Source organism: Phyllobates terribilis, unplaced genomic scaffold (assembly GCF_046119375.1).
Source record: "Phyllobates terribilis strain yellow unplaced genomic scaffold, ASM4611937v1 Scaffold_1021__1_contigs__length_467068, whole genome shotgun sequence".
NCBI classification, from domain to species: domain Eukaryota; kingdom Metazoa; phylum Chordata; class Amphibia; order Anura; family Dendrobatidae; genus Phyllobates; species Phyllobates terribilis.
The window spans coordinates 78,392-100,426 of record NW_027363781.1 but is presented as its reverse complement, the minus strand read 5'-3'; positions in this window follow the sequence as shown (position 1 = coordinate 100,426).

The following is a 22,035-nucleotide window of genomic DNA, read 5'->3' as shown; positions in this document are numbered from 1 at the left end:
CAAGGATGTCAAGGAACGCCCTCACCTGCTGTGTACTTGACGGTTTAGGCCAATTTTTTATGGCCTCAACTTTATTGATTTGGGGCTTGATAAATCCTCGGCCAATCACATACACCAAATATCGGGCTTCCTCTAACCCTATCGCACATTTTTTCGGGTTTGCCGTTAACTCCGCTGCTCTGAGAGAATCCAGCACTGCTTGTACCTGGGATAGATGCGTATGCCAGTCGGTGCTAAAGATGGTAATATCATCTAGATATGCGGAGGCGTACTCCTGATGAGACTTGAGCACTATGTCCATCAACCTCTGGAATGTAGCCAGGGCCCCATGTAACCCAAAAGGTAAGACCGCATAGTGATATAGACCCTCCGGAGTTATGAAGGCGGTCTTTTCCTCCTCCGATTTCGTGAGAGGTACCTGCCAGTAACCCTTAGTGAGATCGAGCATGGTAAAGTACTGGGCCTACCCCAGTCTCTCAATCAGTTCATCCACCCTGGGCATTGGATAAAGGTCAATCTTCGACACTTCATTTAGTTTTCGGAAATCGTTACGGAAGCGTAACGATCCGTCTGGTTTCGTAATCAGTACGATGGGGCTAGCCCACTCCGTCATTTCTCGATGACGCCTAACTGGAGCATCTGTTTTACCTCAGCCGTGATGGCTTGCCTCCGGGCTTCGGGTACCCGGTACGGTCTCATTCGCACCCTTACCCCAGGTTCGGTGACAATGTCATGTTGGAGAACTGTAGTCCTACCCGGTAGCTCTGAGAACACGTCGGTATTCTGCTGCACCAGTGAGCGAGCCGCCCGTCGCTGCTGTTTAGTGAGAGCATCACTTATCCTGACCTCTCCCCCGGACGCATCCCTTGCTGAAGGTAGAGAACTCTCTGGTGATATGCCCGGAGTGATGTCTGTAACTAACCACTCTCGATCTTTCCAAGGTTTTCGCAGGTTTACATGATAAAGCTGCTCCCGTTTCCTCCTTCCGGGCTGATACACCGGTAATTTACCTCCCCCACCTTTTCTCGAACCTCATATGGCCCTTGCCACTTGACCATGAGCTTACTCTCGGCTGTGGGTACAAGTACTAACACCCAATCGCCCTTGTTAAAAGACCTGACTCTGGCTCTTTTAATATATGTGCACCTCTGGGCTGCCTGGGCATCTAACAAATGTTCTTTCACGATGGGCATGACCGCCGCGATCCGGTCCTGCATGCTAGCCACGTGTTCAGTTATACTCCTATGTGGAGTCGGCTCTTGTTCCCACGTCTCTTTGGCTACGTCCAACAGACCTCTAGGGTGTCTGCCGTACAATAACTCAAAGGGAGAGAACCCTGTGGAAGCCTGGGGTACCTCACGGATGGCGAACATCAAATAGGGTAGCAACATGTCCCAATCCCTTCCGTCCTTAGAAACCACCTTTTTTAACATGAACTTGAGGGTTTTATTGAACCGTTCTACTAGCCCGTCGGTTTGAGGTTGGTACACCGAGGTGCGCAATTGTTTAATTTTTAGCAGTTTGCACAGTTCCCTTGTGATTTTGGACTTAAAAGGGGTCCCCTGATCCATCAGGATCTCCTTAGGTAGTCCAAGGCGACAGAACATAGCAAACAGCTCCTGTGCAATTTGTTATGCCAAGGTGTGGCGTATCGGTATAGCCTCCGGGCACCGGGTGGCACAGTCAACGACCACCAGTATATGTTGGTGGCCACGAGCGGATTTTACAATGGACCCTACCAAGTCCATTGCAATCCGTTCAAAAGGTACCTCTATTACTGGCAGGGGTACCAATGAGCTACGGAAACTTGCGGTGGGTGTGGTCAACTGACATTCAGGGCAGGATTCACAGTACTTTTGGACCTCCGCGTAAATCCCCAGCCAAAAGAACCGCTGCAAGATACGCTCTTACGTCTTTTTAACCCCCAATTGTCCACCCAGCTGGTGTGTGTGTGCCAACTGCAGATGGTACAACTGAGATACCACTAACTGTTCCACGACCTGGTCCCTGATTTTGTCTACCCTATAGAGCAACTCACTCTTGACTACCATGCGTGTAAATACAGTATCTGCACGGGGCTGTTGAGCTACGCCATTTACCTCTAACACCCTTTCCTGCGAGTCAGAGTGGCATCCTGTAGCTGAACTGTCCCAAACGTGTCCCGGGACACTTCCAGCTCGGGGATCGATGGGGTCTCCTCGACCTCTCCTGCCAGCACCTCTAGGGGAAACCTATCGGGGTCACACTCTGTCCCTAGGTTGGATACCACTACGGCAGGTACCCCTGAATCAGGTTCGTCGGGTACAGCGCCTGTAATACATTTTATCGGGGGAGAGTGGATTTTGTTTTTCCACAGAGTCCAGAACAGGGGCAAGTCTCTTTCCAACACAGTCCCATAGGGAAGAGTTTTTACCACCCCCACCACATGTTTTATGTCTCCACATGGCTTGGATAAAACTACCTGTGGTTGGGTACTCTCGGAGGTCCCCATGGATGCACACAACCCCCGACAGTCCGTCCACTGAGGTTGTCTCCTGCCACCATCGACCCATGTACCAAAGTCACTAGGCTCCCCGAATCTAGGAGGGCCTCTGTGGGGTACCCATTAACCAGTACCTGGCACAGTTGGGGTTCACTGTCAGAGGGGTCGGCGCTCGCAGTGCAGACAGTCTGGGCGTACATTGAGACCGGGTGGATAATCCCGCAGTCCATGGGTTCCGTAGTTAGGGGGCAGTTAGCAACCACATGTCCCTTCCCCTGACACCGTCAGCACCTAATGGTGGAGGTACTGTTAGGTCTTATGACTGTTTGGGAGGGAACAGGTCTCCTGCGACTCTCATTTCGGGGTACCCCTTCAGCACGGGTACGGTGCTGACTGTCCTCAGCAGAGGGGCGCGACCCCTTTCCAGGTTCCTGAGTTGGCAGGGATCGGTGTGACAGGGGGCAGAGTCCTGGATAAAGTCCTGAATGGCCGAGTAGCGCTCGATCAGGCTGACCACCTGGTCGAGTGTGCTGGAGTCCCCTTGCCCCACCCAACTTTGGATAGCGGCTGGCAGAGTCCTCACCAGCCGGTCAACCACCACCCTCTCCACCATCTGGGCTGGAGACAAAGTCTCAGGCTGGAGCAACCTCTTTACTAGCTGCAGGAGTTCATAAGCCTGAGACCGGGCGTGTCGGGTCTCCACATAAGCCTATGAAATTACATGCTGAGCCCTCACGTATGTATTGACTCCCAGTCGGGCAAGGATCTCACCTTTCAGTCTCTGGTCGTCCTGGGCGTCCTCCCGACTTAGGTCGAAGAAGGCCTTTTGGGCATCGCCGACCAGAAACTGAGCCACCACTTCTGCCCACTGGCCATCCGGTAGGTTTTCCCGCTCCTCTGTGCGCTCATAAATGGTCAGGAAGGCTTCCACATCGTCCTCCGGTCCCATCTTCCTCAACGCTGAGCGAACCTTGTCCCTGGCCTCGCGACGTTCCGGGGCTGGTGCCGTCGGCGTCTCCCGCAGGGCAGCAATCTGTTGCAGCAACAGTTCTTTGGTTTTTGCTGCTGCTGGTACAGTAGCTGCTGCTGCTGATTATGCTGCTGTTCCAGCTCCTACCTCTGAGACTGCAGCTGCTGCTGCTGGGTAAGTACCAGCTGCTTTAACAGCTCCTCCATTTTGTCCACGGGGTGGGGCTGAAAGGTGGCCGGCCGGATTGTGGTCATGCAGCGGCCAGTGGGGTATGCCTCAGTCACTATGCCCGCATTCTCCACCAAGCTGTAAGGCAGCGGTGTTCACAACCTGCAGTAACTGAGGCAGTGACCCAAGCAAGTCCAATATAAACAGCTTTATTCAGCAACTCACCGGTAAACAGAAAAGTCCTCTGGGATAACACAAGTCCTTAAACAACGGTTGCCATAGGCAACGGCCGCGCCGGGCCACTCAGAGCCTGACAGGTGCAGAGCCTTCCCAGGCGTGGGTTCAGCCACACTCAATCCTGATGAGCTTTCCTGCTATGCTCCTAGCAGGTTCCAACATAGAACCACACTAATCCTTAGTGCAGGGTTTTTAAAGGACCTGTGGCAAGAGCCACTGGAAAACCCGGGCTTGGGGGAGGAGGCCGCCCCACTGCCTTCCTGTAGCCTCCCCCAAGAAATGAAGGCCCTGCCGGGTTTTACTTAATCTGCCTTAGCCAGATAGCCTGACCAGGTCAATGCTCACCTTCATTCCTGCATTGCAGCCGGAGGTGAGCGTGTGACTGCAATGCACTCCAATGGATTTAATAGGTCTCTGTACACATTCTGGGGGATATATCACATCCCTCGTATACAATCCCAGTCACTGCATCATATTGGTTTCAGAAATATTTAAAAGATCACAGAATCATGTCATAGTAGCTTGACAAAGAAAGCTGGTTGGCATTGGAAACGCGTTGCTATGTGAATCCCCATGTACCTTGTGACCTCATCAGATGTTAAAATGATGTAATAACAACTTGGAATTTTATAATACAACGTTTTTGGAGATGGAATTTTTCATTTCTTTTCTTGCAATACATTGTGCAGACTTGGCGGTTGGGAGCTCTTATGACAGGAACTGCCCAAACCCGACCAGCTGATCACCCACTACCAGAACGTAATGGAATAAACGCCAGGGGGCGCCAGAGAGCAGCATTCATAAAAGTAAAAGCTTGGTAACTTTTGAATGAAGCATAATTTTGAATCACTGTAAATTACAAAACTATTTATTTCCACCTTTTCTGGTTGGTTAACTGTATTCTTTATGGTGGCACAACCGCTTTAATTGTTTACCCTTAATGCTATGTACTGTATAAGCTAGAAAATATTAGTGTCTGCTATGTATGGGGCAATGCTGCGTTTAGGAGAAATTACATAATAAATTGTGCAGGCTAAAATTTTGGGTCTAAAGTAACATATTAGCTAAATGGAAATTTGACTTAATGGCATTTTTAATTCTTTCATTCCATTTTGCATTAATTAACCCCTTTATGGATTTGGACATATCCATACACCCAGGTCCCTGGTACTTAAAGGGGTTGTCCACTACTATGTAAAATATGGCAAAGCATTTTTATGTTGAAAAGCTGCTTCTTTGTAATTGCCTCCCTCTTCCTTTTCTTCCTGTGAGTGGCGCTATGACTGACCGCTCACAGGCATCACTTAACCCCGGCTGCAGCCGGCTCTGACATCCGCTGATGTCACGACAAGTCCAGACTGCTGCCGGGGATCTCTCTCTTCCGCGTTCCATGGTGGCTGCTGGGTTGTGTGCGGGGTTATCCCCTCAAGTCATACCCAGCATCCACCGCATGCTGTCCCTCTCCCCATTCATTGGGAAAACGCGCGGTGGATGCTGGGTGTGACACGGTGGGGTAACCCGCCTTCAACCCAGAAGCCACCACGGGGACCCCAGCGCTGAGCACGCCTCAATAAACGGGACGTCAGCGGGGGTTCACGTGCTGCCTGTGAGCGGCCAGTGATAGCGCCGCTCACTGACAGAGGAAGGTAATTATAAAGAAGTTGCTTTTCATTATAAAAACGCTTTGGCATATTTTAAATATTAGTGTACACCCCTTAAAAGCGCACCTCAGCATAAATCTACCATTAAGTGTAAGAGGACAATGCTGCCAGTTCCCTTTCATCTTGTTTCTGCCGGACATAACGTTTCACAATTACGCTACTTGGAGTCTATTCCTTTGAAAAGGCGAGGTGGCAACAGAATACACAGATTGAAGGAGAGGCAGGCATATGGCCTCAATCCAGAGTATGAACTGTCTTATTGATTAACATATTCCTTTGTTTCCTCTGTGTTATTTAACCAGTGGATTAGCGATATCTGTTGACATAATTTTACTGTTAAATACATACAGTACAGACCAAAAGTTTGGATACACCTCATTTAAAGATTTTTCTGTATTTCATGACTATGAAAATTGTACATTCACACTGAAGGCATCAAAACTATGAATTAACACATGTGGAATTATATACTTAACAAAAAAGTGTGAAGCAACTGAAAATATGTCTTATATTCTAGGTTCTTCAAAGTAGCCACTTTTTGCTTTGATGACTGCTTTGCACACTCTTGCATTCTCTTGATGACCTTCAAGTGGTAGTCACCGGAAATGGTCTTCCAACAATCTTGAAGGAGTTCCCAGAGATGCTTAGCACTTGGTGGCCCTTTTGCCTTCACTCTGCGGTCCAGCTCACCCCAAACCCATCTTGATGGGTTCAGGTCTGGTGACTGTGGAGGCCAGGTCATCTGGCGTAGCACCCCTTCACTCTCCTTATTGGTCAAATAGCCCTTACACAGCCTGGAGGTGTGTTTGGTGTCATTATCCTGTTGAAAAATAAATGATGGTCCAACTAAACGCAAACTGGATGGAATAGCATGCCCCTGAAAGATGCTGTGGTAGCCATGCTGGTTCAGTATGCCTTCAATTTTGAATAAATCCCCAACAGTGTCACCAACAAAGCACCCCCACACCATCACACCTCCTCCTCCATAATTCACGGTGGGAACCAGGCATGTAGAGTCCATCCGTTCACCTTTCCTGCGTCGCACAAAGACACAGTGGTTGGAACCTAAGATCTCAAATTGCACTCATCAGACCAAAGCACAGATTTCCACTGGTCTAATGTTCATTCCTTATGTTCTTTAGCCCAAACAAGTCTCTTCTGCTTGTTGCCTGTCCTTAGCAGTGGTTTCCTAGCAGCTATTTTACCATGAAGGCCTGCTGCACAAAGTCTTCTCTTAACACTTGTTGTAGAGATGTGTCTGCTGCTAGAACTCTGTGTGGCATTGTCCTGGTCTCTAATCTGAGCTGCTGTTAACCTGCGATTTCTGAGGCTGATGACTCGGATAAACTTATCCTCAGAAGCAGAGGTGACTCTTGGTCTTCCTTTCCTGGGGCGGTCCTCATGTGAGCCAGTTTCTTTGTAGCGCTTGATGGTTTTTGTAACTGCACTTGGGGACACTTTCAAAGTTTTCCCAATTTTTCGCACTGACTGACCTTCAATTCTTAAAGTAATGATGGCCACTCATTTTTCTTTATTTGGCTGCTTTTTTCTTGCCATAATACAAATTCTAACAGTCTATTCAGTAGGACTATCAGCTGTGTATCCACCTGACTTCTGCACAACACAACTGATGGTCCGAACCCCATTGATAAGGCAATCCCACTTATTAAACCTGACAGGGCACACCTGTGAAGTGAAAACCATTTCCAGTGACTACCTCTTGAAGCTCATCAAGAGAATGCCAAGAGTGTGCAAAGCAGTCATCAAAGCAAAAGGTGGCTACTTTGAAGAACCTAGAATATAAGACATATTTTCAGTTGTTTCACACTTTTTTGTTAAGTATATAATTCCACATGTGTTAATTCATAGTTTTGATGCCTTCAGTGTGAATGTACAATTTTCATAGTCATGAAAATACAGAAAAATCTTTAAATGAGAAGGTGTGTCCAAACTTTTGGTCTGTACTGTAATTTTATGTGTTTCCTACATATATATCCTAATTGTTTTTTTCCCCCTTTTGTCTTCCTTTAGGTCATTTGAACGCTTCACCAGGTATAAAAAAAAACTTACTTTTGGCTCTTACTTTTCTTGTCTATGTTTGCCATCCCATTTCCCCTTTTCTGTATTCTTTCTTTTTCTTTGTTTTATCCTTCTGACTCATTCTACACATCTACCATGCCCTATTTCTTTAATTATGTTGTTCGCGTGTGCGCCGTTTAACCTTGAGTGCTAGATTCATGGTGCTCTTCTTTCAAGTCCTGCTCTATGGTACCATGTTCCCTATGCTCAGACTTTTGAGTAAAATGGTGCTCGCGTGTGCACAGTAGCATCTCTCGGCAACCAAAAGATGCTACTGCACATGCGCGGGCGTCCATGTTGGGGATGTAAATTTCACATGGGCAGAGAAATTACACAGGCAGTATGTAAAAGAGTAGGCAGGTCACTGAAAGCACAGTGACCTGTCAGAGGAAAGAGATAGGAATACATGAATACAGAAGCAGAGCACCAGAGCACATACATATCATTATGGCAGCAGAACTGAAACTAAAGATGATAAAAGAACCACTGGACGTATTACAACATCCAAGGTATCATTTTACTCAGTTTAACGGCGCCCACCTGACAGTGTATGTAGTTTTCTAAGCACAATCCTGCTGACAGGTTCACTTTAACAAACTTGGACGTATGGATACCTCATGGCGATAGACATCGATCGGAGCATTTAGAGAGCTTGTATAGGGAGGAAGCCCTCTCTGCCCTTGGATTGGCGCCCCAAAAATCAGAATAGAAAGCGATCAAAAAATGTCATGTGCCTGAGAATGATACCAATAAAATGTCAACTCGTTCCGTAAAACAAGCCCTCACATGACGCTGTTGGACAAAATCTGGAAAAATTATAGCTCTCAAAATATAGTGATGCCAAAAAAAAAGCGTCTTTTAGTGTGTGACAGCTGTCAAACAAAAAGAAAACGATTAAACCTACAATAATCTCCAAGAGGAATATTCTGTCCCCATGGCTGTGCTGTAAATATAGGGTGCTGTGTCTTCACCTTTACTTACAAGGGAGATGGACACAGATAGCTTTAACTCGGCTGCAGGCAGGCACGTTGTAAAGAATTCAGAAGAAGCTTTATTTATCTTGAGAAATCTTGTAAGAATGCATGCATCAACAGCAAGTAAAAATAACTTTTCCTGAGACAGGCTGTAAGCACATGAGCTCCTAATTGTTGCAAGATTGAGAATTAGGAAAGGCTGGAAGAAGAAGGGAGGGGCTAGCTACATCACAGTCACATAAGAGGGAGACAGGGAGAGAGAAGGGACAAACTTCAAGGAAGGTGAACCTTGCAGCAATGCAATCAAACAGTAATACACAGCAACTGTAAAAAGTTCAGTATATAGTCAGCAAATTTCCCATTCATGGGACGTAACACTCCCCGTCTGAAATCTTTAGATTTTAATGATTCGTTTAATGTGATGTTTTCTGGGAATGTCATGGTAGACCTGAAAGACAAAAGAAAATACACAAGCAAACAACAATAACAGTAATAGTTGTAGTCCAATTTTCCATTGAAGTCTTCAACAGCCGGATAATCCGAGTCCAAAACAGAAACCCATCTTCGGATTGGGGAAGCCGCAATGTGCAAACACTTCCACCAACCTAAGAATCCACTGGGAAAAGTTCAAATGTCCCAACACAGCTGGAAGTATATGGCGGTAGGCTCTCCGTCGTAAGCTGTGTCCTGAAGCAGTGTCTTTCATGTGATGACCTCCTTTTGTAAAAGGAGTAGAAGTTCAGTGACTGGACGAAAGAAAACGCGAGATGACCTTGCCTTCTACCTTACAAGTCTTTCCATCATTGCTTGGTGTAACCTTGGTGATAAGACCCATTGGCCAGTCATTGCGATGAGCTTCTTTATCTTTAAGGAGGATGAGGTCTCCCTCTTGGAGGTTAGGTTTTGCAGTCTGCCATTTGTGACTGGTTTGAAGTAAGTGCAGGTATTCAGCCTTCCAGCGGTGCCAAAAGACATTAGAAAAGTGTTGTACCTGTTTCCACTGACACCTGTAAATGTCTCTGTCCACAAACTTCCCTGGAGGGATTTCAGCATCTCCAACCTTCTGAGTAAGAAGTGTGGCAGGAGTAAGAATCATTGGAGCTTTGGGGTCCGATGATAATGGTACCAATGGTCTTGCATTTATCACAGCAGACACTTCAGCAAGGAAGGTAACCAGGACTTCATGGGTGAGAGGTAGCTTATGATCCAGCAACATCGAATCAAGGATTCCTCGAGCAATGCCAATCATGCGTTCCCAGGATCCTCCCATATGCGATGAATGAGGAGGGTTGAACACCCAAGTGCACCCATTGTCAGTCTAGAAGTTGTCTAACTGTAGTTCCTTGCACGCTCCCACAAAGTTAGTGCCACAGTCAGATCTGAGCTATTTGGCTGGTCCCCAGATAGAAAAGAATCTTCTGAGAGCATTTATGAAGCAAGAGGAATCCATGGATTCAATTACCTCAATGTGAACTGCTTGGATGCTAAGACAGGTGAAAAGCACAGCCCACCACTTACTTTTTGCGGCTCCACCACGGGTCCTTCTTGTAACAACCGACCATGGTCCAAAAACATCTACTCCGACATATGTGCATGGCTGGTCTGTGTTTAGCTGATCTGCTGGGAGATTTGCCATCTGTAGATGTTAGTGTTTTCTTCTTACTTTTTCTCACATAAAGCATTTATGGAGCTCTGAGGAGACACATCTCTTCATCCCCACGATCCAGAGGCCAGCGGACCTTATGATGCCTTCGGTAAACTGTCTGCCTTGGTGCTGCACTTTTTCATGATGGTGATGGAACAATAGCGTAGCATTGTAGTGCCGACCCGGAATGATGATACGATTCTGCTCCTTATTACATAGATCAGACTTCTCTATATGACCATCCACCTTTAACAGTCCGTAATGATCGACCACTGGGTTCAATTCAAGCAGTAAACTGTTCTTGGACAGGCTGGTACCCTTTTGTGACACTGTCGATCTCGTGACCATATTCTTGTTGCACTCACCGCTGAATTGCTCGGCATGTCTGATGTCAGCAACAGTAGGGTATCCTCTACACATGTGCCAGCCACAACACTGATGATTTGTCACTGGCAAAGGAATGAGCGATGTGAACAAGACGAGCTATGGCCCGCACAACAGCTGACCATTTTGAGAAGCTTTCAAAGCGGTGAGATCTTAGTTTTGATTTTGGCATCACAGAAGTGTAGCGAGTAGAGGTGATTGGTCTGATCTCTTTTTCAGACTCCGGTTCCACCAGCTTATAAGTGTTGTTGATGTCCTTTGAACTAGAATCCTTATATAAGAGACTTGGAGGTGACAGCCACATGTTGTCATTGAGCTTAGACGCGGCTGTGAATCTTGTCCCTCGGTCAGCTGGGTTCAGGTCAGTAGAGACGTAGTGCCAGTATTCAGGGATAGAAAAGCTTCTGATACGCTCTACTCTATTGCTGATGTAGACGTAAAATTGTTTTTTTGGTTGTAAATGTAACCAAGTACCGCTCTACTGTCTGTGTAGAATGTAAATGAATCAATCACAATGTCAATTTCATCCTTTATAGCTTCAGCTAATTCCACTGCCTGTACGGCAGCACAAAGTTTGAGTATTGGTACAGAGTGAGACGGTTTCAGTGTTAGTTTTGCCTTGCCAAGGATGAATCCACAATGTACCTTGTTGTTGCTTTCTGAGGTTTTCAGGTAGGCTACTGCAGCTATGGCCTCTGTAGATGCGTCGGAGAAAATGTGGATTTCTCTCCTGGTGGAGGCTGAAAGGGTGCTTAGGGAATAACTGCGTGAGACTTGGACATGCTCTAAGACCTTCAGAGACTTCTTCCATATCTCCCACCTTTGTTGTTTCTGGGATGGTAGCGGAGTGTCCCAATCCATGCTCTCGGGGGTCAACTGTCTCAACAGTATATTGCAGTGATGGCAAACCTTTTACAGACCGAGTGCCCAAACTGCAACCCAAAACCCACTTATTTATCGTAAAGTGCCAATATGGCAAATTAACCCGAATACTGAGGATTTAGTTTAGGAAAAACAACTCGTACAGAGAGCTGGTGAGGGCAGCATAGAGCAGCCACAGAAAGGAGCAGGGTATGAGACTGCAGAAATAAAGAATGTGCTCACTCCCATCTTGGTATATGCCAAAATCCATGTATATATGTTGCCCCCCCCCCCACCAATCCATGTATATATGCTTCCTCCCCCCCACCAATCCATGTATACACAGTGGTGGCCAAAAGTATTGGCACCCCTGCAATTCTGTCAGATAATACTCAGTTTCTTCCTGAAAATGATTGCAATCACAAATTCTTTGGTATTACTCTCTTCATTTAATTTGCTTGCAAGGAAAAAACACAAAAGAGAATGAAGCAAAAATCAAATAATTGATCATTTCACACAAAACTCCAAAAATGGGCCAGACAAAAGTATTGGCACCCTCAGCCTAATACTTGGTTGCACAACCTTTAGCCAAAATAACTGCGAACAACCGCTTCCGGTAACCATCAATGAGTTTCTTACAATGCTCTGCTGGAATTGTAGACCATTCTTCTTTCGCAAACTGCTCCAGGTCCCTGATATTTGAAGGGTGCCTTCTCCAAACTGCCATTTTGAGATCTCTCCACAGGTGTTCTATGGGATTCAGGTATGGACTCATTGCTGGCCACATTAGAAGTCTCCAGTGCTTTCTCTCAAACCATTTTATAGTGCTTTTGGAAGTGTGTTTTGGGTCATTGTCCAGCTGGAAGACCCATGACCTCTGAGTGAGACCCAGCTTTCTCACACTGGGCCCTACATTATGCTGCAGAATTTGTTGGTAGTCTTCAGACTTCATAATGCCATGCACACGGTCAAGCAGTCCAGTGACAGAGGCAGCAAAGCAACCCCAAAACATCAGGGAACCTCCGCCATGTTTGACTGTAGGGACCGTGTTCTTTTCTTGAAAGCCTCTTTTTTTTTCCTGTACACTCTATGTTGATGCTTTTTCCCAAAAAGCTCTACTTTTGTCTCATCTGACCAGAGAACATTCTTCCAAAACGTTTTAGGCTTTTTCAGGTAAGTTTTGGCACACTCCAGCCTGGCTTTTTTATGTCTCGGGGTAAGAAGTGCGGTCTTCCTGGGTATCCTACCATACAGTCCCTTTTCATTCAGACGCTGAGTGATAGTACGGGTTGACACTGTTGTACCCTCGGACTGCAGGGCAGCTTGAACTTGTTTGGATTTTAGTCGAGGTTCTTTATCCACCATCCGCACAATCTTGCGTTGAAATCTCTCGTCAATTTTTCTTTTCCGTCCACATCTAGGGAGGTTAGCTACAGTGCCATGGGCTTTAAACTTCTTGATGACACTGCGCATGGAAGACACAGGAACATTCAGGTCTTTGGAGATGGACTTGTAGCCTTGAGATTGCTCATGCTTTCTCACAATTTGGTTTCTCAAGTCCTCAGACAGTTCTTTGGTCTTCTTTCTTTTCTCCATGCCCAATGTGGTACACACAAGGACACAGGACAGAGGTTGAGTCAACTTTAATCCATGTTAACTGGCTGCAAGTGTGATTTAGTTATTGCCAACACCTGTTAGGTGCCATAGGTAAGTTACAGGTGCTGTTAATTACACGAATTAGACAAGAATCACATGATTTTTCAAAGGGTGCCAATACTTTTGTCCACCCCCATTTATAGGTTTGGTGAGGAATTATATCCAATTTGGCTTTAGGACAATTCTTTTTGTGTTTTTTTCATTGAAGACAAATTAAATGAAGAGAATAATACCAAAGAATTTGTGATTGCAATCATTTTCAGGAAGAAACTGAGTATTATCTGACAGAATTGCAGGGGTGCCAATACTTTTGGCCAGCATTGTATGAAGTCAGCACCCCATTTTTTTCATTATATTTATATAATTGAATATGAATTTCTTCTAAATGTGATCCTTGAAATTAATGTAAATAGGGTATAATGATATTTACATGAAATTATTTTCAAGATACCCAATTAATTTCTCTGTCAATTTCTTAATAGAATGAAAACCTACAAGCTGGCCATAAAGAATATATATATGGTCAGTAATCCCTAGAAAACTGAAAAAACTGATAAATAGCCTATTTTGGGGAAAAGGGGTGGTTATGTGGGAGAGAATAATCGCCCTAGTAGTCTATATCCCAATCCACGTGTTAGTGGACCCCAGAAGGACAAAAGAGGGATTTAATTCCAAAAATATCAATTTTATTAGAAATTTTAAAAATTACATCATAATTCACAATATAAGAGAAGGGAAGAAGAAGAGGTGGTAGGTAAACCATAGGGGCAGGTTTTAAGGAATAAAATCCTGCCAGGAGACTAATATCCCTAAACCAGCATAGAAGGTAAGCCAGGTACGCGTACTAGCTGCTATTTAAAAGATAATGGAAGGATCATATCAATCTATGTCCACACTAGTAATAACAGTGAGGTATAAAGCATGGTATACAAGATAATAATATTGATATGTGGGCATATGGCAGCATATATCAGATCATATAGCAGTGATATATGGGTAAGAGCATTAAACAAATAGCATTAGATAGATAGCATAAAACATGTACACCGGTGATACATAAGTGTAAATAGATCGATAGTGCTATTGATATAGTATTACTGTCTAGTCTGGAGCTGTCTAGTCTGGAGCTGCGGCTCTATAGAAAATCAATTACCTTGTGCCATATGAGAAGTGAGCTCCACATCCCCCCCAGCTCTCCAGGACACGCTGCTTTATCACTTCTCATATGGCACAAGGTAATTGATTTTCTATAGAGCCGCAGCTCCAGACTAGACAGCTCCAGACTAGACAGTAATACTATATCAATAGCACTATCGATCTATTTACACTTATGTATCACCGGTGTACATGTTTTATGCTATCTATCTAATGCTATTTGTTTAATGCTCTTACCCATATATCACTGCTATATGATCTGATATATGCTGCCATATGCCCACATATCAATATTATTATCTTGTATACCATGCTTTATACCTCACTGTTATTACTAGTGTGGACATAGATTGATATGATCCTTCCATTATCTTTTAAATAGCAGCTAGTACGCGTACCTGGCTTACCTTCTATGCTGGTTTAGGTATATTAGTCTCCTGGCAGGATTTTATTCCTTAAAACCTGCCCCTATGGTTTACCTACCACCTCTTCTTCTTCCCTTCTCTTATATTGTGAATTATGATGTCATTTTTAAAATTTCTAATAAAATTGATATTTTTGGAATTAAATCCCTCTTTTGTCCTTCTGGGGTCCACTAACACGTGGATTGGGATATAGACTACTAGGGCGATTATTCTCTCCCACATAACCACCCCTTTTCCCCAAAATAGGCTATTTATCAGTTTTTTCAATTTCTTAATAGAAGAGGTATAGTAACGCTCATGATGGTGTCATCAGCACTGGCTATATTGGAGTATTCGAAGCAGCGCAACACGGCACAAACGTCCTTCATGGAAGCCCATTCATTGGTGGTTAAGTGGTGTTGTTCTTCACAGCATCTCACCCCCGTGCGTGCTGCAGCTGAAACTCCACCATTGCCTGCTGCTGCTCACACAGTCTCTCCAGCATATGTAAGGTGGAGTTCCATCTTGGCACATTGCATATGAGGCAGTGAGTGTGAAGGTAGAAGTGATGCTGCAGCGCAGGCAGGTCGGCAGCCGCAGGGTGAGAACGCCAAAAGCATGCACATGCTGCCCTCACTTTCAGCAGCACCTCTGACATATGTGGGTCATTTTTAAGGAAGCTCTACACCACCAAATTCAGCACATGCGCCAGGCAAGGGATGTGAATCAAACCAGCTAGGCCCAGAGCTGCTAGAGTTTAGAAGAGAGTTTTCTTTTATTTCAAACATGTTTTCTGATGTCTCCTGTTGCTGTTTTATTTGTGCCATTTTCATCCTTTAAAAATCTGTTCATCTCTCAGAGGAAGTGACCATCCCTTCCCTTTTTTGTCACCCCTCTATCTACAGCCCACCTGGATTTACCACCTACTGTACAGTAAGTGTTTTACAATTTGTAGATATTTTTTAACTAAAAGTAGCAGCCTAGTAAAACTTTTTTTTTTAATTAATTCGGTCACTTGTCCACCAGACTACATCATTTTGCTAGTATTAATTTATTAAGTTGTTCTCATAGAGACTCCTTCAGAATTACATGTCTTTGTCTTTCCTGAGGAGGGTCACAAGAAATGAGTGCATTTGATTGAATTGCATGGTCTGTACCACACAAGATCTACACTGTGAAAAGCAAAATGACCTATGACAGTTACTGATGAGAATAAGACTGCTCCTGGCACACATGTATGAAGAAGATAAAGACAGTTTAGCCATCCTCACTAAATAGTTGTAATCTAATCATGTATTGGTGGTGGCAAATTCTGACAGGTTAAGCTGGAGAGCATAGAGGGCTTTATGGGGGAGTAGTTGGGGCAATTAGTCTTGGTTTCATCTCTCCACGTCTTGGCTGGTGCCATTCAGCCTCACTTCATTCACTTTCAGTATATATAACCCATGAGGTATAGTAGACAATGCGTTGGAATAAGCTGGTTTATGTCCTCAGTCATGCGCTTACATAGCACGGTGCCTAAAAATGAGCCTCTGTTCTGCACTTTTAATCATATTTGTCTATTGGAGAAAACGCTACTTTAGTGGTGCACAGTCTCAGCTGTATTATTGTCTTCTAATACTTTATTGACATGGATTACATACAGTACAGACCAAAAGTTTGGACACACCTTCTCATTTAAAGATTTTTCTGTATTTTCATGACTATGAAAATTGTACATTCACACTGAAGGCATCAAAACTATGAGTTAACACATGTGGAATTATATACTTAACAAAAAAGTGTGAAACAACTGAAAATATGTCTTATATTCTAGGTTCTTCAAAGTAGCCACCTTTTGCTTTGATGACTGCTTTGCACACTCTTGGCATTCTCTTGATGAGCTTCAAGAGGTAGTCACCAGAAATGGTCTTCCAACAATCTTGAAGGAGTTCCCAGAGATGCTTAGCACTTGTTGGCCCTTTTGCCTTCACTCTGCGGTCCAGCTCACCCCAAACCATCTCGATTGGGTTCAGGTCTGGTGACTGTGGAGGCCAGGTCATCTGGCGTAGCACCCCATCACTCTCCTTCTTGGTCAAATAGCCCTTACACAGCCTGGAGGTGTGTTTGGGGTCATTGTCCTGTTGAAAAATAAATGATGGTCCAACTAAATCCAAACTGGATGGAATAGCATGCCGCTGCAAGATGCTGTGGTAGCCATGCTGGTTCAGTATGCCTTCAATTTTGAATAAATGCCCAACAGTGTCACCAGCAAAGCACCCCCACACCATCACACCTCCTACTCCATGCTTCACGGTGGGAACCAGGCATGTAGAGTCCATCCATTCACCTTTTCTGCGTCGCACAAAGACACGGTGGTTGGAACCAAAGATCTCAAATTTGGACTCATCAGACCAAAGCACAGATTTCCACTGGTCTAATGTCCATTCTTTGTGTTCTTTAGCTCAAACAAGTCTCTTCTGCTTGTTGCCTGTCCTTAGCAGTGGTTTCCTAGCAGCTATTTTACCATGAAGGCCTGCTGCACAAAGTCTCCTCTTAACAGTTGTTGAAGAGATGTGTCTGCTGCTAGAACTCTGTGTACCATTGACCTGGTCTCTAATCTGAGCTGCTGTTAACCTGCGATTTCTGAGGCTGGTGACTCGGATAAACTTATCCTCAGAAGCAGAGGTGACTCTTGGTCTTCCTTTCCTGGGGTGCTCCTCATGTGAGCCAGTTTCTTTGTAGCGCTTGATGGTTTTTGCAACTGCACTTGGGGACACTTTCAAAGTTTGCCCATTTTTTTGGACTGACTGACCTTCATTTCTTAAAGTAATGATGGCCACTCGTTTTTCTTTACTTAGCTGCTTTTTTCTTGCCATAATACAAATTCTAACAGTCTATTCAGTAGGACTATCAGCTGTGTATCCACCTGACTTCTGCACAACACAACTGATGGTCCCAACCCCATTTATAAGGCAAGAAATCCCACTTATTAAACCTGACAGGGCACACCTGTGAAGTGAAAACCATTTCTGGTGACTACCTCTTGAAGCTCATCAAGAGAATGCCAAGAGTGTGCAAAGCAGTCATCAAAGCAAAAGGTGGGTACTTTGAAGAACCTAGAATATAAGACATATTTTCAGTTGTTTCACACTTTTTTGTTAAGTATATAATTCCACATGTGTTAATTCATAGTTTTGATGCCTTCAGTGTGAATGTACAATTTCCATAGTCAAGAAAATACAGAAAAATATTTAAATGAGGTGTATCCAAACCTTTGGTCTGTACTGTATGTGGAAATGAAAGCACTCATATTGAATGGCATAATACCTTTCCATGTAGTTAGTTAAATTACTAATATTTTTTCCTAATGTAGTATGTGTTGTTGCAAATACTGTATTTATAGAAGGTAAAACTAGTTTCTGCATTATATAGTGACACATTTTGTGCATATTTAGACACTACTTACTTCCTGACATGCTGGAGGATGACCCGGATCCTTATTTTGGGAATATGAACAGCTCTCCCGAATTGCCAGAACCATTCCTTATACCGCAGGTAAAATACTGTGTATGATAGTCTGTGTGACGCATTTTGAACTGTTTCAACACATAATTTAAATGTATTGGGTATGGGCATGACCAAGTGAAGCACTACATTGTTTCATCCTTCATGTTGATGTCTATATTTAAATTTACATTCTGCCAATATTTGTTGTGATAGATTGGTTCTATTCATGTTTCATTAAAAAGAAAGTCTGCCTAAGTGCTCCATGTTAGAAGATTTTCTCCTCTCTACATGACAGGTTAGGAAGCTGTTAGAAAAGACGTCTCCGAACCGCAGGAGAGCGAGCTATAAAGAAGGTGAGATTGGAAGGACACAGAAAATATGACTGTCCATTTGATATAGCTTGAATACTAATATTCATCAAAGATGATTTTACTAAATAACACTTATTAAAGGGGTTTTCCATTTCAGAAAAGCCTGGTCTCCAGACGTAGTCCAGGATCGGACTGGGGAGTCTGGGGCCCACAGGGGTAATTGACTCTAGGTGCCCACCTACAGCAATATGCAAATATCTGTTATCCGCTATCCCTGTTATAGTGGAGCATTGACTGACGGCTCCGGCACATCTGCCGTGCATATACTATAACTGGGATGTACAATTACGATAGTATGCATTAAAGGGGTTCTTTGGTTAAAGCAAGTTATCACCGATCCATGGGCTCCACAGGATAGGTGATCACTTATTGATCGTTTTGGTCCGAACATTGGAAAAGCATCGGAAGCATGGGGAAGTTTTATCCCTGTCAGGACACTTATCCCCATTTTAAAATGCAGTGACAGATGGGATGTCTGACCGCAGCTCCATTCATTCTCTTGGGGGCTTCCAAAAAAAGAGCAGCGCTCGCAGCCACTGTGGGAATGATTGGATCAGTGATCGAGTCGCACATGAGCTCCAGTCTAATGGGGAGAAAAGCTTCACATTCTGCCGATTGTATGCCAGCAGTCAGGACCCGACCAATCAGTAACTTATCACTTATCCTGTGGAGAGGTGATTACTTGTTTTCACCAGAGACCCTTGTAAGTGTACCTCTGACGCTCTGGTACAACTCCTAAAATATATACTAAATTGGGTACAGTAGTTCAATGCAGTTTGTGGAAAATATTTTTTTCATAAGAATTTGGGAAAGTTATGAAATGTTCTATAAATGTCTGTCCTATTCCTGTTCTAAGGATCTAGACTTTTTTAAATTCATCACTTAAATATGAACCATGTATGAGGGAGTCGGAGTCGGAAAGATGGAAATTGAGGAATCAGAGTCTGGGTCGAAGGTTTGGCTTACCGACTCCACAGCCCTGCATATTACCGCCACTTACTGACCGAATAATACCACATACAAAGAACAAGTACGGCCACACCATGACCAGACCACATATTACCACCACAAAGTGACAATAATACCACATGCAAGGAAAAAATACTGCCACGCCATGACCGGACTACATATTACCACCACCACAAAGTGACCAAATACTACAATGCTGATCATGAATACAAACCACAATACTAACAACACTGTTATTACCACCAGCGACATTATACACAGGAGTTCTGTATATACACCGCGTGCAGAATTATTAGGCAAATGAGTATTTTGATCGCGAGATACTTTTTATACATGTTGTCCTACTCCAAGCTGCATAGGCTTGAGAGCCAACTACCAATTAAGTAAATCTGGTGATGTGCATCTCTGTAATGAGGAGGGGTGTTGACTAATGACATCAACACCCTATATAAGGTGTGCTTAATTATTAGGCAACTTCCTTTCCTTTGGCAAAATGGGTCAGAAGAGAGATTTGTTTGGCTCTGAAAAGTCCAAAATTGTGAGATGTCTTGCAGAGGGATGCAGCAGTCTTGAAATTTCCAAACTTTTGAAGCGTGATCACCGAACAATCAAGCGTTTCATGGCAAATAGCCAACAGGGTCGCAAGAAGCATGTTGGCCAAAAAAGGCGCAAAATAAGTGCCCATGAATTGAGGAAAATCAAGCGTGAAGCTGCCAAGATGCCATTCGCCACCAGTTTTGCCATATTTCAGCGCTGCAGCGTTACTGGAGTATCAAAAAGCACAAGGTGTGCGATATTCAGGGACATAGTCAAGGTAAGGGAGGCTGAAAAACGACCACCTTTGAACAAGAAACATAAGATAAAACTTCAAGAATGGGCCAAGAAATATCTTAAGACTGATTTTTCAAAGGTTTTATGGACTGATGAAATGAGAGTTACTCTTGATGGGCCAGATGGATGGGCCAGAGGCTGGATCAGTAAAGGGCAGAGAGCTCCACTCCGATTCAGACGCCAGCAAGGTGCAGGTGGGGTACTGGTATGGGCTGGTATCATCAAAGATGAACTTGTGGGACCTTTTCGGGTTGAGGATGGAGTGAAGCTCAACTCCCAGACCTACTGCCAGTTTCTGGAAGACAACTTCTTCACTTCAAGCAGTGGTACAGGAAGAAGTCGGTATCGTTGAAGAAAAACATGATTTTTATGCAGGACAATGCTCCATCACATGCATTCAACTACTCCACAGAGTGGCTGGCCAGTAAAGGTCTAAAAGAAGAAAAAATAATGACATGGCCCCATTGTTCACCTGATCTGAACCCCATAAAGAACCTGTGGTCCATTATAAAATGTGAGATGTACAGGGAAGGAAAAGAGTACACCTCTTGGAACAGTGTCTGGGAGGCTGTGGTGACTGCTGCACGCAATGTTGATCGACAACAGATCAAGCAACTGACAGAAACTATGGATGGAAGGCTGTTGAGTGTCATCATAAAGAAAGGTGGCTATATTGATCACTAATTTTTTTGTTTTTGCATGTCAGAAATGTTTATTTCTAAATTTTGTGCACTGATATTGGTTTACCTGGTGAAAATAAACAAGTGAGATGGGATTATATTTGTTTTTCATTTTTTCATTAAGTTGCCTAATAATTCTGCGCAGTAATAGTTACCTGCACAAACAGATATCCTCCTAAGATCTAAAAAAAAAACCACTCCAACTTCCAAAAATATTAAGCTTGGATATTTGAGTCTTTTGGGTTGATTGAGAAGATAGTTGTTGATCAATAATAAAAATAATCCTCTAAAATACAATTTGCCTAATAATTCTGCACACAGTGTAGTGTCAGTGTACAGATAATATAGTGATCACTAGTGACATTATAAACAGGAGCTCTGTGTATAGTGTACAAATAATACAGTGATCACCAGTGACATTATACACAGGAGCTCTGTATATACTATATAGTGTAAGTGTTCATGTAATACACTGACTCACCAATGATGTCTCTAGGTGAAGTCCTTCATCTTCGCTTTTCTTCTTCATCTGGTACAGACCGCCATCACTTCTTCCAGTCATGAATCATCTCTGCAGAAAATAACACACAGTTATCAATAACTGATCTCTTCTAGAGCACATTCCCACTTTTTCCCCCCTGACTTCTACACTACACCAGTTGAAGAAAAAAAAGCGACATAGTGCCGCCCTGCACAGTAACAGGACCCCACTTTTGGTCCCTCCCATGGAAAACAGTTTCCTAAAAAGTAAATTATATTACAGAAGTAATAATGTTCATAATTGGAATCTAAAGTAATTATGTTCCCCACTCGCCACCATAAACAGTAATTAAGTCGCTTGTCCAGCCTGGCTCCCCCCCATATATCCCTTCTGTTCCCCATATGTCCAGCGTGGCCCCTTTATATTTATCCTAGCCCACGTGTATCGAGCCTGCGCCCCCCCCCCCATATATCCATCCTGGCCCCCATGTGTCGAGCCTGCCCCCCCCATATATCCATCCTGGCCTTCATGTGTCCAG